Raw genomic sequence first — 15,271 nt, 5'->3', positions numbered from 1 at the left:
CCAACAAGCACTGCCAAAGGAGGCAGAAGCTGGCACAGCCACAGCCCCACTCCTCCGCTCACCTCACAGCCCAAACAGCAGAGTGTAGGCTTTGAGAAAGGAGCGAGCTACCTCCCTTCATTGCAAAGCACTGTGAAGGAAATTCGCCTATACAGCCTACTGCCTGCTACGTTATGGCTACTAACAGCAGATCTTCAGCTTGCATTCAGAATGGGCATCCAGCTGGGCCTAGGGCTAACAGTTCTTTGAAAACAAACAGACAAACAAACAGCCCTTCCTGCACTGCACACTACATGCAAGCGATTGACATCATTACAAAACTATGCCCTCCACACAGCCTGCTCCCCACTGCTCCTCAGCTTTTCTAACATTTGCCTTCAGCAATGAAATATTACATCCTTCACTTAAAAAAATTCCCTTCCCTCCCCGTCTCTGAATTATATAAAGACTCAAAAATGCAAGAAATAGTTTTAAAACTTGGAAAAAGTACACATTTCTTTCAAGAATGGCTGAGATCCAACTGAACTATTCATCTCATAATACGACATGGCCACTGACCTTAATACATGACTCATTTCATATTAAGTTTGGGAAAATTTGACAATAAAATGAGTTGCGGTTACAAGAAAATCCAGCCAGGTGCATGCAGCAGAGGGAAATGGTGAGTCTAAATGTTATCAGATGAGCCACAAACTTGATACATCACACATCTATGAAATTACATATCGTTCTTAATTGGATATTCCAAATCAAATCAGGAAAACACAACCAGAATTACAGGAAATACTAGGATCTTGGGCAAATTGCCTTCAGTGTCTGTTCTCAGTTATGCTATCTGTAAAATACGATCAATAAATGTAACCATTAAGTAAATGTAAAATGTGATTAGTCTAATTCTTTAGCAGAAAAAATTAGGCAGTGACTTGTTTAGAGTTTGTTTTTTTTTAACTTGCTTTGCACTATATTACAACTATAACACAATTTCCAAATGCTGAAGAGGCTGTAAAATGGAAGCTGGAAAAATGAATTACAGGCACAGAAACTGAATACAGAAAAAATCCTTAGATTTGCATATGCACAATTATGTCTGGGATTAGCTTTCCTCTATATATGCAAAATGAAGTAATAAAATATATAAAAGCAAATGGTGAGGACTTCTGGAGGAATGTCTTTACTCACAGTTGTGATCCTAACTATGCATATGGAAAAAGCCATCTTCTGTAATGGAATTACCAGTTACTTTGGCACAGTCTATATGACAGGAGTTTTGAGTGAGGCTGCAAGTAGGCACAAAAGAGCAGTTTAAGGGAAAGATGGGAAATCACAACTATTTCCTATGTCGATAAAACAATTTTAACAGAAAATGAAAGAGGAAAGGCATGAAGAGCACCAAAGAGTCTAAGACTGGCTAGAAAAGATTACTTAAAAGTAGTCCAAAGCTGAGGTTTGAAATATTTTGCATCTCCGGAGGCACCTGTTCCAACCTTTAGAGGGTTAACTCAGACTTTCTTCTGGCTACATAAACAGAGTTCCATTGAATGAAGTCCACAACTAGACTATATCAAACATTAAAAACTGTACTGCAAGACAACTGTTGAAGTACAAAATGTCCTGTAGCTCTTTAAACCTATAAATTTGCTTTGGTCATAATATTAACCTAATCTGTTTTCCCAATATCAATCACAATTGTGTGAAGTGCTCTGAAATAAAAGATGCCATGTAAGTGCAAAACATTAATGCAACACACTCAACTTAATTTGGACATGCTATAGTAGGATGGCTCCTTTATTGAGACATCTGTTAGGAAACTGATTTGGCCAAATCACAGTGAGTGATAATGAGTGCTGTTTAATCAAGACAGTATTAACATAAATTTTAACTTGTGTCAAGCAGCTTAATCGTAAATTACTGAATGTTAAACAGTCATGGAATTTTACACCCTGGTCTTTTAATAAACAAGTTCTGAAGTAAAGTAAAATGTGTGGTTTCTTCAGTGTGCTGTCAGAAAGAGCCATATATAATCAGAAATAGATCTGAAATCAAGTGATGCGAGACTTGATATCATTTTTAAAAGGTTCAGTACTGAAGTGGTCTTCATTTTCAAACTAAATATGAGATCTTTAACAAGAAACGTATATCTAGATGTGTTTATAACTAGAAATTAATACAAGATAGTTTAATTTCTCTCTGTAAATATATGGCAAACCTGAGTTTGAAAGAGTCTTACTACCACAGGAGGTGCCCCATGCTTTAACATAAGAAAAGAGGTGGCGTAATGTTTATTTCCTATTTCAGTGGAGCAATTAAACACAGCATTTCCCTTCCCTACAATATTACGATGAACAGAATGCTAGGTTTCTTAATGTAACATACACACAAGAAGTGTCTATGAGCAGCTGCACAGAAGAACGTACATCTGGTTTTGTACTGTGCATGAGCACATGCATGAAGTGGACGTGGGTCCTGCATGATTACAAAAGCATGTGCGAAGAGTAAAAATGTTCGCCACTAATGTCACAGTTCCAGGACTTTCATTCACAGAGCTTAGAATGAGCCAACATTTTCAACACAATCATTTTAGTAACACTGAAACCCACAATTAAGTAGGACTCATTTGTTCCACTGTCACTCCATAACCACAGCAGCTTCAGTGACGGTCACATTCTCCCCACCCCTCTCATGACCTATGCCAGCACAAATCTCAGTAGAGGACAAGAAGGCCAAGCTTTTCCACAGGTCTAATTCTCAAAGCAACAGCCATCTTTGGGGGGGGGGGGAGGAGAGGGGAAAGTGTGCTGTTGCTGTGGAAACAGAGCACAAAAATACTACTAATAGATCATGCAGCTCTGGGAGGATCAAGCACACTGGCAAACAGATATTGGAACTTCCTCTGACACGCGGGAAGGGTTAGGACAGGGAATAGACTCAGTCCAGATGTCTCCATCATCTTCCAGAATTTAGGGAATTTGTGCCAGCTTTCCAAAAGTAAGACACTCACTACATTACTCTTGGTGAGGAAAGGTACCTTGTTTTTGAAAACATTTACTCAAGTTTGGAACTGGGAAGAGGATAAATTGCAGTTTGCTTAAATTTTTGATAGGCATATTAATACAGAATCCAGAACACAGTGTTTGACAGAGGACTACTGAAACACATGGACCTGCCCCAAGAGTTCACAGGCTGAATCCAGAAGTGATGCTAGTGAATGGTAAAGAGAAAACTAACCTACATCCTGGCAGAGTTCTTCTGTTCCTCATTCTCTGGAAGATGAAAGGGAATAAATAGAATGCAACCATATAATTAAAGACTGCATGATAATTAACATATAAAAATGTCTGAAGTAAGACCATATAGGGAACATCAATATGAAACATCTCTTAACTTTTGAATTACTACACTTTAAAGCTACTTTTGTGAATAAAAGTAGTTGTGTTCCTCTTCCCTTTCCCTTTGAGATCCCTAAACTGCATAATTTGTTCATACTCAGAATTACACACACTCACAGTCTGTGGTTTAGTCAGACAGAACTGTAGTTAAACACAGCATTAATGAGAACATCACATACACAAAAGCCAGCTCCAGGTTTTCAAAATGAAAAGAACTGCCAAGTGCAAACACTGTAACTACTCATACTATCAAAGATCAGGCAAAACCAGTAACCAGTAGCTGTTTGATACTCCAAAATACTGGGATATTTTAAACCTCAAACAGAGATATCAGAGGATTCCAAGAGGTTAGAAATGTGTTTAGCTTATCTATGCTACAATGCTACCAGGCATTAATTCCCTCAACTCTGAATCTTCCTGCCTTCCTTCTTATCCCCATAAAACATCTCATATTAAAAGAAACTAGACACTGGCAAGCTAGAAGAACGATTTATTTTACAAGGGTGTTGTGAAGCTTAATTCATGTTTGTAAAGCCCTTTGTATTGTGCCTTTCATCTACTGTGGGAACCTCACAGTATTATCAATAAGGTCTTTTCTACAGTAGAAAGGCTTTGCTAAAATAGCTATACTAACAAATCTGCCTAGTAAAGATGTGGTTTACACAGGCAAAATGGTTATTTTGCCAGAACAGCTAATACCAGTTCCCTGAAAAAAATGTGTTTTACTGGCAGCAGCACATTTTCAGTTGAATCAAACTGGGTAGGATATTGTATGACAACGAAGGTAATTTCTGCAGAACCTAAACAAATCACAGTTATGCTGGCGAAGCCCTGAACAGTAACTCCGGTCAGTGCATTTTGGAGACTGCAGATAAAGGATGTGCATTTATCACTTCCACAATACAAATTCTCTGCATTCATTTATTCACGTAAATTAGCTAGAAGCAACAGGGCCCTCAGTGAAGAAACCCCTTTAGCAGCAATGTACTTGACTTATGGGGCTTTCCATTTTTTTTCTTGTAAAAAAATAATTTGGGGGTTATTGTTTTTCCTCTTAGTAGCAAGAAGCTAAAGAAATAAAAAGCATTAAGATTAAGCCATGGTCAGTTATGTTCTGCCAGATGGAAAAGAACAGAATATTAACATAGCCAGAATGAAGGCCTAGAAATGATTTTTATGACTGTAAGGAACAGACTGCAGTACAAGAAATTAGCTTATGTCAGAGTCATTTCCTAAGCACGTTATTATTACTATCTTCTCTTCAAAACCCCAACTTCCTCATGCAAGTTTAGAGCAACGTGAAGTGCCCAGTTGTAATTTGTCCCCCAATAAAGGCAGAGAGGTGCCATCATGTCAAGTTCCCAAATGATCAGTGGCCATTTTCTTTCTAGACACGTTTAGTGTCATCCTGAGTCTGCACTAGCAGCAGTAGAGTGTTTACACATTGCCTTTCAGTATTCCTACATCTTGCTGAAAGTCTACAGACATTCTTATCACCTAAGGGTTTGCTTACAGAAGGAAAGGAAGCTCACCTCTCTCACATCTCTGGAAGGCTTCTTCCCTATAGATCACCATATTTTTTTTTCAGTGATGTGCTCATATCCATCTGCAGTAGCAGTCTTTCAGCACTCACATGCACAATGGTGTAACACAACGCGACAGAGCCAGATTTCATATTTCAGGTCAGAAACTAGCTAAATATTTCCAGAAAAACTGATTCAGTTCAGACGTGCTTGAACCTGGAATGAAGCTCATAATCCAAAGATAGAAACTGCCATAGTTAAGAAAACTAAATTACTTAACAACATGGAAAATGTTTTCCAGATGAAAAAGATGAGTTTCATTAACAAGATTTGTGCAGTATTCAATTGCTTTCCATTGAAAGGTAAAGCGAAATCTACTTTAAAGCAAAACATGAAACTCCATCTTCTCTACTATTAAGACAAATTAGCTACAATAAATTAGTCAGTAATGTATTATTTACCACATTAGCAGTATAGAACCCACAGAACTACTGGATGTGCTGTTTTACCTAAGAATTATTTATGTAATCTCTCAAACAATAAGCATAATAAGTAGTCGTCATTTCTAATTGTTACATGTTCTCCACAACTTTTACTCAGTCACCAAAGTATTTGTCTATATAGGATGCAGAATAGCACTGACCGAAAAATCAGACTTGTCATTTCTGGCCTAGGCTCAAAAAGAACAAGTTTCAAATGAGAGCCAAACAACAACAAAGCTGTGCAGTTAGCTAAGCAATATACCAAGCTGTAGTACTAAAATGTTGGGCTTACTTGCTTTCAGTTAAGAAGCACTTTCTTGTCATGAGAGCATAAAATAAAAGCTGGATCATGTTTCCTTTTCCCATTAGCATACACTTTGCATGTAAGCAGCTGCTCCTAATCAATTGAGAGTTAGATATTAACACTTTACATGACATGAAAATTTATGTCACGGCCCACTTTCAAAAACTATAAAAGCATTCTCCCCATGCCATAGGTCAGAGCACACTCCATTTGGCCTTTCTACAGCATGGCAGCAATGTTATCCCTCCATCCTCCACAGCACTGTCCTCTGATACTACCAAAAGATCTACATGAAGATCAAGTACAGAAGAAAGCATTACACAGTAACTAGACTTTCAGCTGAACTTCATTCTTGTCTTTGGAATACTCAGCATAAAAATTTAAGGTAATCCACTTTTAAAAGGAAGGCTGTCCTTCCCCACTGATTCTTCCTGTTCCAGTTAGTTCTGTTTCAGCTCGTGTCATGGAACTGTAGCTAAAACACCGGAGAAAAAGATTAACAGCAAATATGTGGAGGTTGAGGCCAGGCATCCCAGTGGAAGGTCACCTACACAGAAATGTTCCACCACCACTGACAGATATCCCACATTTATCATTCTCACGTTCAAATACACTTCAAGGCCAACTCTGTTTCTTCCAGTTTTGTATGCTAGAAAGGGAATATGCCTACAAGTTAAGGGCTCTTCTTGCTCTCACTTTTCTTACGTCTTACAACCACTCCAAAGTTTCTATAGAGGTAGAATTGAAACTTCCAGAATAGAAATGACAGTTAGTTGATATTATCAGCAGTACTGCTCTATACTGAAGTATGAAGCTGCAATCACAAGAGAAATTCAGAGTTACACGAGGAGCCCAGTTCACAACAGATGAAGTACAGACATAGAGCTACCTGCAAGCATGATTTTATGGTAAATAAACAACACAGTTCGGAAAAAAAAAACCCACAACTGAAAATGTATTCATTTTGCACAAAGGGATGCAGTACAACCCAAAACTGAGAATTTCTTGCATATTAACCAGTGTTTTAAAAGTCAACCACAAATACACTTTTTTTTTTTCTTTTTGAAGTAAAACACAAACTGAATGGGGGATTGATCAGCAAGTCTAGATATTCATCTGCATGCACTATTTCTTTGATTGTAAAATAAGAGCTTCAAATCTTCATCTATCTTTGAAGGGAAGGCAGCAGATCAGTCTCTGATTACACATAAAGTATCTAAGACAAATCAGTAGTCCTAACTGAGGAAAATATATACACAATATTTTGGAAACTACTTGCCTTTTGGCCTCTAAAAACAGCACTGAAATTCCATTTACCCTCATCTGTTAAACAGCATATACATATATGCTGGTTTATAACTACTTCTACAAAGGCAGAGCAGTTACTTCATAGCTGAAAGTTGATCAGACAACGTTATCTTTAGATGAAACACGCAAGACATTTTAAATGCAGGTGTCACCTTTAGCAAAATATCAGCACTTCCAACATTTCATTTACACACACTTTATTTAAAAACAATTACTCAATAAGATCTTTTTCTTGAAAAAGCTGTAAAACAAGTAGTTGAAGACCAAAATGGTATGGAATGTGTCACATTTCTCCTGTCTCCTTGGGATATACATCAGAGCCAGTATCTCACACAAGACTACTAAAATGTATCTCCAAACTAGTAAACAAACCCACCGTATGGAAATCTGCAATATGACCTTATAAGAGCTGATCCTTAATTAATTTTAGAGTCATAAGATGCAAAGAGGTAAAGAAAAAAATCAGTCTCATATAGTCATCTGAATGCCTCTATTGTCTCTTTCGTCACGCTAAAGTTCGCTTTGTTGTTCTTTTCATCTTTCCTTTCAAAATAGCCTCCTGCAGTTCTAAGCTAAAGATCTTCCTGGAGCTTCTATGTGACAGCTGTAGTATCTTAGCCATCTGTTTAATTTATATTTGCTAATGCAGCTCCTGCTGTTTTCAACTGACAGCTTTTTTCTCTCTTATTACCCCCACACGGGAATCATTGAACTTGCCAAAGTTTTCCTGTAGTCTCATGTCAAATCAAGTCCAGTGACAAAAGGTGATGAATGAGGCTCCTATGCACCTCCCTTTCATTTTATTAAAAACATGAAAATTTCAAAAGAGGTTTTACATTAGTTCTTTAAAGAAAAACTATAGAGAAAAAGAAAGGAATGGGTACAGAAACAAAGAGGAAGATAGTACAGAGAAATCATACCCCTGTCCTGTCAACATAGTAATTCTGTGGGAAGGTTGAGGCCGGAGGATCTCCAAGATACCATCTAAAGCAGAATATCCATTCCTTACCCACTCACTAAAGCCACAATTCAACCCCTTCAGTCATCTATACTCACCTACCAAGCTAATGGCTTTGCTGACCACTGACTTCCCCTCACTTGCAAGCAACAAAGAATCACAGAACATCCTGAGATGAAAGGGACCCACAAGGATCAAGTCCAACTCCTGGCTTCAGCACTGTGCAGGTGAGAAGAATTCACAAATCAAGGGGAAGTGATGGAGAGCCAAAACCTTCATGTTGCAATGCCAGTAGTTATTGCCATCCTATAAAACCTTCTGCAGAAAGATGTGAGGGCTGCACCCTGTTCCTATTAAGAGACACTGGATAAAGGCACAAATCACCTCCTGAAATAGTAAACAGCCTTATACAGTAAGCATAGATGTTACTGTTCCTGCAACTCCTCTAGAGCATGGTAACAAGAACATTAAGGAGTCTATCCCTGCTGAAAAGTGACATCAGGTTTAAAACAAAACTTCAAAATTTAACATAGATAATCCTGTTCTGCTAAAAATCACATTAGCTGAATCATGGTGAACTCTGCAATGCCTGTCCCAAACTCAGTGATGACTAACTCCAATCCAGAAACAGGTAGACACATCCCACACAAAGAGCTGCACAAAAAGCCAACCCTGAAGTGTGACTGCTCATTACTTCTAAATTTTCCCTTTTGAAGCAAACTGGTTAACTGGACAGGTACACAGAAACATGAAATGGGCACATCCCAAAGGCCTGGAAGATGTATGCTTTCTCGTACCAGACAAGGTCCATCACAGCAGCTGATAAGAAGCTTGCAAGTAATACTTGGAAGACATCTCTTATTACCACCCCTGTTCCCAGAAGATGATGAGAAATGAAATCGATTGTTCAAACATTACACTCCAGGAGCTGACTCCAACAATCATGAAGAATACTTTATCTCTTTCGCCATGCTAAGACTTTCTGTTTTAATTGTCTTCATCTCCTCTAAGCTATCTAGATTACAGAGGGAAACAGAAGAAAAGAGAAGTCAGATTAGGAAGGAAAGAATTAAGACATCTGGAGAACGAAGACACAAACATGCCAGAAGCTTTTCTATTCTGGCAATACGTTGCAAATCTTCATTCCAAAATTCAATCTTTCAATGATGTGCATGACTTAGTGTTTTGTTTCACAACAGCCTCAGAATCATTCCCACATGCCCTGAATAGAGCAGGACTTTATCCAGCATTACAGATCTACTACTCTGTAATTTAAGGCCCGGGTAAGTACATGATGCACCCATGCTTGGGAAGAATACAAATATCAGTGCAACAAATGTGCACTGCAAATGTGCACTTTCCTATCTTGTGCACAGTCATCCCACAAAAGTTTGAAGGATAAAGTAACTTAAAACATAACAAACACTTTTTCTTTTGAAAGTACAGGAAGCTACTGCCAAAAATAACTACTGGTGCACTCTGGAGAAGCTTACTGCTTCATTTTTGTATCCTTACGTCTTGAAAAACTGTGTACAAAAGAAAAGTACATTGTACCAAGCAGAAAGGCTAAAAGGCTAAAATCTAAAACAACCTTAGGCCTAATATACTAACAGCTACACCACACATGAAGCTGTTACAGCCATTCCTATGCAGGAGACTTTTCCAAGAGCTAGACAAGTTGACTTTAATTTTCTCTCTGTATCGCAGTCTTGCCATCTATATATGGAAGTAAATGCTGATGCACTCCAGTTCTATCATACAGCACTACAGATATACAGCACAGATTCTATGATTAATGATACAGTGACAATACCAAGAAAAAATCACCTCACAGATAACACAGACCTGAAAACATGAAGAGTCACTACTCAGCTTCTGTTGATTACTTGTACTTTATAGTATTCCATAAACAGCAATCAACAAAGCATAAGGCAATAATCTACAATAATGTAGAAACAGATTAATGTCCTAAGTCACAGAAAAGAATTCTTATGAGTTTTGTAAACATACTGAACAAACAACTCACAACATAGAAATTCTGTCCCACTATCTGCCTACCACGCTACTCAGGCCAAAACTAACTTTGATACCAATTCTCCCTTACCTCAACATGCGTACGCACAGTCTAAGAAGAGCAGTGTTATATCAGATGCAGACTGAGTGAAAACACCACCAACCTGGGGAGAGAGAAGAAACATCACGTAAATATAAATACCTGACAGTATATGGCAGCAACATCTTCTGAATATTCTCTGGCCACGGTGTCTGATCCACTTCTGCATTACTGCAGTTTTCAGTTCAGGAAATTACAGTGAGGCAGATCTCATTCTGGTGCTTTGACTTTAATCTACTTCTGCATGCTTGCTAGAACCTTGAAGGATGCAAAAAAGCATTGTGACTCTTTGGGCTAGAGGAATAACTAAACCAACCAGAAATTATCCAGAACTACAACCATAAAAATTGAAGAACAACTGTAAGTTAGGCAAAATATTCTACTTATTTTTCAGCCAGATTTTTCCGTTTTCCTTCTTTCTGTGTTGACCACTACTTTGACTAGCCTCTGGTTACAAGCTGCAGGAGGGAAAAGAACCTCTGCCGTGTGCCACTGCTCAGCCTGGTGCACCACACTGTCCTGCTAAACAGAGAGGATGAGGTGAGGACCGAGAAGACCATGCATTTCCAAATGAAAGCAGAACAGCAGCGAGCAGCAAGATGCTCTCCAAGGTGACCAGAAGATGCCTTGCCCAGTGTGAAACTTCTAAAAACCTGGCGTAACAAATTTTTCAAAACCAGATATAGGAAACAAAAACTGCAGAGTAAGAAGGCACCAGATTTCACAACCATCAAAAAGAGTTAATTTTCTCTCTGTCAGCTACTACTGCCCAAGGGTAGAATAATACTTTTCTACCCATTAGCAGCAAACAAGAAAATATCCGCACTGCTTCCTGTGGAGGTTATGTTATGGTAAGTACTGTCTCCATACACATCTGCCTTTGGACATCTTTCCACAGTTTGACAACAAAAGCTTATCATAACCTGTGTGGTAGGAAAACCTGACATTGCTTTATTTTTCACAAAATACATCTGTTATCCAATGTAGGCCTACAGGTGATTCTGGAAACAGAACAAAAAAAAAGCACCTCTCCTCAAACTATAGAGTTGATCTTACAAAGGAAAAAAAAAATTTTTTTTTTTTTTTGCATTATTCTAGGGTAGAAGAATTCTGTGGCAGAGCAGAGGATGACCTGTCCTCTCAATCTTTGCATCTCATGAGAAAACATCTGAACTACACACTTAATACTTAGTTTGGTCAAACACTACTTGATACATCCCTCAGCCAAGCATTAACAAAGTCAGCTCTCCAGTATTCAATGGGGAATGGGAGTATCCACGTAATTAAAAAACCCTGACCTCAAAATGCCAGTTATGCAGAGCCTATAGCTTGTTATCTGTGCGCTGCACTTTGCAGTGCTCAGGGTCTGGGAGGTCAATCACCTGAAGTACAGAGCCCCATATGAAAATCCAGCTAACAAACCTCTCAAAGCAGAAAGGGTCACAGAAACGTAATATGTTACTCTTTCATCAGTTTTCCCTCCTAGAACTGCTGTAACCACCAGCCTGATGCACAGAGTCTTAAAGAGCCAGAGCTGAAGCCCAGACCTGCAAGTCGTGGACTCCAGCAGGCTCCTGTGCATCTAGCTCCTCCAAAAGTGCTTTGTCTCAGCCCATATCCTGCACAACACAGAGACATCAGTCGTAGCTGTGAATAAAGCTGGCAGAATTTCAGCAGGTCAGTTTATGGCCTGGGGTCTGAGCCATGCATGAACAGATGCACTGCTTCCAGGTCTGAGCCTGGGATTTCTGTATGGGTAACTTGCAACCTGAATAATCTACCCAGGGAAAATAAAGCCTTAGCTGTAAAAATTAAATAGAAGAAAGGCCAATTTTAGTGCCCACGATTATTCACAGATCAAAAATTCATTCATCATGCTTACAAATGAAATGCATAATGTTCCTCATACACTGTTTGAAATCCTTTTCTCTCAAGTTCTGCCTGTGTGCATTCCCCTTCACTTCCTGGTAACCTAAAGGATTCCCCAAGTACCACTTCAGTTAAGAGCACACAGATGATAGTCTCCAGGAAATCAGACCTGATTCTCCAGGCACTCCAACATAGGCAAGCAATTACATACTTAGTTAAGCACAACTGCCCATGTATACACAGCATTTCAGAACCTGAGCATTAGTACCTTAATACCACCCTGAACTCAGAACTCCAATAATTAGGTCATAGTCTTCCCTCAAAAGGCAATGCTAGTTCATTTTTAGAATAGAGGAAACAGTTTCCAACAAATTCCAAAGAATTTAAAGGTTTTACCTGTCAGAAAACCAAGTTTTGTTGCTCATCCGCACTTCTGGTGCCTAGATTAAAAATAAAAAGGCAAGTACAGCTGCTTACAGCTGATAAGACCTCCTGCTACCAGCATCTGTTTATATCCATGATCCAGAGTAACAAATTAATGTACTCCAAAAACCTGAAATAACTGTTAGATAAAATATGGAAATGGGAAGAAGGACTAGAAGCCATCTTCTTTACTGAATAAATCTCTTCCCTGTAAGCCAAGAAACAGCAAGTTTGGTGAAGCTCATAGAAGAACTATACTCTTCTTGAAGACAACTGCCAAAGCAGAGGCTCTCAAAATCAATTTCCAAATTAGTGCATCAAGTCAGTACACTCCTGATGACATCCTGTTGGTTGTCACCTGAGAGTGGGGTGAGCACCTCAGGCAAACCAACTAATGCCTTTTGCCTGAGATCACTGACGTGCCGCTCTATGCACAGGCTCTTTGTGCTGGGCAGGAATGGAGGCATGGCAGGATGATGTACATGACAGAATGACATACAGGAGCATAATGTTAGCATTTGGGATTCATTTGATTTGTGGGGTTGTAAAGCACAGATGGAAACACAAGCTTAAGGTTTCAGGAAGGAGCTCTGCAATAATAACAAATAGGTCCTGTGATGTTAGGGTCAAGGGAGAGCACATACAAGAGAAGGAAACAGAGAGGATGGAAAAAAGCCCATGTTTGCTTGGCCCAGAGCTGGTGTTATTCCTGAAGATGAAACCCAGTCCAACTGAGTCTGAAAATCCCAGTGTAAGAGGGCATCACAACTCACATATATGTACGCAGTTATTAGGCTAAACTGAGATACTGCTTATAGGAGAAGAAACTGCAGCTTGTCCTGTATGTAAGACCGTACTGCTCAGTGCTCAGTCTGTATCCCAAAGAGTACTCCAGAGAAGAGTTAACAGCTGCAGGGTACAGTTTCACAGGAGCATAAGCCTGCCTTGATGGCTACCAGCATAAAAGGTCGGCCCAGATCCCTAGCTATTAACAGCATGCTGATCCAAGTAACTAATTCACCAAAAAATTATTATCAGTCAGCCAGATTCATGAGTTGATTGAACCCACTCTACAGCTGCCTAATTTCAGAAACTGAAGCAAGACAGAAATACCAGAACTGTGGGAGACGAGAGCAACACTGATCTTTCCAGAAGCATGGTCTGAGATTACCTTTCACAAAATAGCACCTTACTGTACAAACACTGGGGGAAAGCAGGGGATATTCAGGCTGCCTAGAGAACGTCCTAGGCCATCAGACCATGTTTTCTCCAGGCTACTGACTTTTGGGGGGAAAATTCTGGTCATGGATGTGCATTTTATCAGCTCTGGGCTCTCACTGTCTTCTACAGTATTCCAGTGCTGAGAAAAATGCTTTAAGTTGTACTTAAAATAGAAGAAAATAACCCTTTCAGTTCTCCCTCCCCCCCTTACTTTTATCCTTTTTGCTCTTCTGACAAATCCAATCACAGCAAAAATGCAGCATCCCAGTTAGGGAAAAAGCACTATAACACCAATAAACAATAATCAGCCTGGGCAGACCACCGCTCTGGATCAAGACTAGAAGAGAGGATTTCATGGTAACAAATCTGAAACAGCCAGCAGCTGGTTTAGAGGTACATACAACACAACCCCATCTGATGACAAGGGGCCTCCCTCATGCTCTACCCTAATTTGACTCCATCACTCACTAGCCTGCTGTTCCATGTCTTCATGGTAAACTGACATCAAACATCTACTCAGAAATCCAGGGTTAGAGGGAAAGTATATACATAAAAGAGATTAATCTAATTCTTGTCATACTTCCTGTATTATATTTTGTTTCACAGTTTTTCATTTTGATTTTGTGATCCAAATTTGGGTTATGGCAAGATGACAGCAATTTCAGTTGTTATGTATAATGCAAAAAGAACATAATAAAATAAAATTTCTCATCTCTGAGAATCCAGTGTTTTACATCTATAGAAAATGCAAATACCAATATTATGTACATAATGCTTAGCCACTAAAAATCAGGCAGAAAATACATCCCCAACAAGTGATCTTAAGCATAAAGTATGAAACAGAGGGACTGAGACAAAGATTATACGCAAAAGCAAACAGAGACTGCCATGTTTTTCCAATCAAACCCTTGCAAGTGTTGACCAATTATTCCAATCCCCCCATCCCAGAGGAGCAGTGCTACTGCAAACCTGAGCCTTTAACTAGCAGTCACATGGTTTATAGAGCAGCAGCTCTGCCAGGTGAGGGGAAATGATCTCCTGCTGTGCTGACCTAGCACAGAAACACGTTTCGTCTCAGCTGGAAATTGTTATTACACAACCAGTGCTCTCAATACACTAGAAAAATAGCTTAGGTACCCAGCATCATAGATCTTAATATTCCCACTATGGATAAGGCCATCGAAATTCCCACTGCCTCTCATTCCTCATGCACTTAATATGTTGATTTAATTAAACGCCTGTAATTCAGTTTACATTTTACAGGAGGCAAAAGGTAGAGAGATTCTAGTAAATGACACTTGAGATAAGAGAGCGAGCGAGTGGAGAGCTCATTCTTTGCATACAGGCCAGCCTGTAATACAGGGCTTAAAAATCCACTTGACTAGAGCAGGTAAGAAGCTAGAAAGTCATTTGACAGTGATTTAAGTCTATAAACAAGTGAAGAGTCATCTTCCCAACAATGTGGGCAGACACCCCTGCTCCGCTCAGGGTTTTTTCCCAGCTGCAGCCAACAAAGCTGTGTTCTTTCTCCCTGGCTCGGCACTGAGCAGCAGTGGACAGGAGTGAAACTGAAGCAAATGAGGTCAGTCCTACATTGCACTCACAGGGAAAGCCTGAAGCAGAAAGCCAAGTACTGATTCACTGAGGATGAGGGGAAGTAGAACATGCAGCAAACAGGAGGAGG

The 15,271-nt window shown here is 39.4% G+C and overlaps 1 protein-coding gene across 10 annotated transcripts in view; it reads right to left on the bottom strand.

Annotated features, from left to right (window-relative positions):
* NDST2 (N-deacetylase and N-sulfotransferase 2) overlaps positions 1-15,271 on the bottom strand; it is a 129,813-nt gene that overhangs the window by 68,652 nt on the left and 45,890 nt on the right. For 7 of the 10 annotated variants that reach the window (XM_090145022.1, XM_090145023.1, XM_090145028.1 and 4 more), the window contains one exon: positions 10,066-10,138. The exons of the other annotated variants lie outside the window; for them this stretch is intronic. The gene's annotated coding sequence lies outside the window, so the exon portion shown is untranslated. The remainder of the gene's footprint in view (positions 1-10,065; positions 10,139-15,271) is intronic. 10 annotated transcript variants of the gene reach the window in all.

Source organism: Phasianus colchicus, chromosome 8 (genome assembly GCF_987193195.1).
Source record: "Phasianus colchicus chromosome 8, bPhaCol1.hap1.1, whole genome shotgun sequence".
Classification (NCBI taxonomy): domain Eukaryota; kingdom Metazoa; phylum Chordata; class Aves; order Galliformes; family Phasianidae; genus Phasianus; species Phasianus colchicus.
This window is presented reverse-complemented; position numbering and strand designations above follow the sequence as displayed.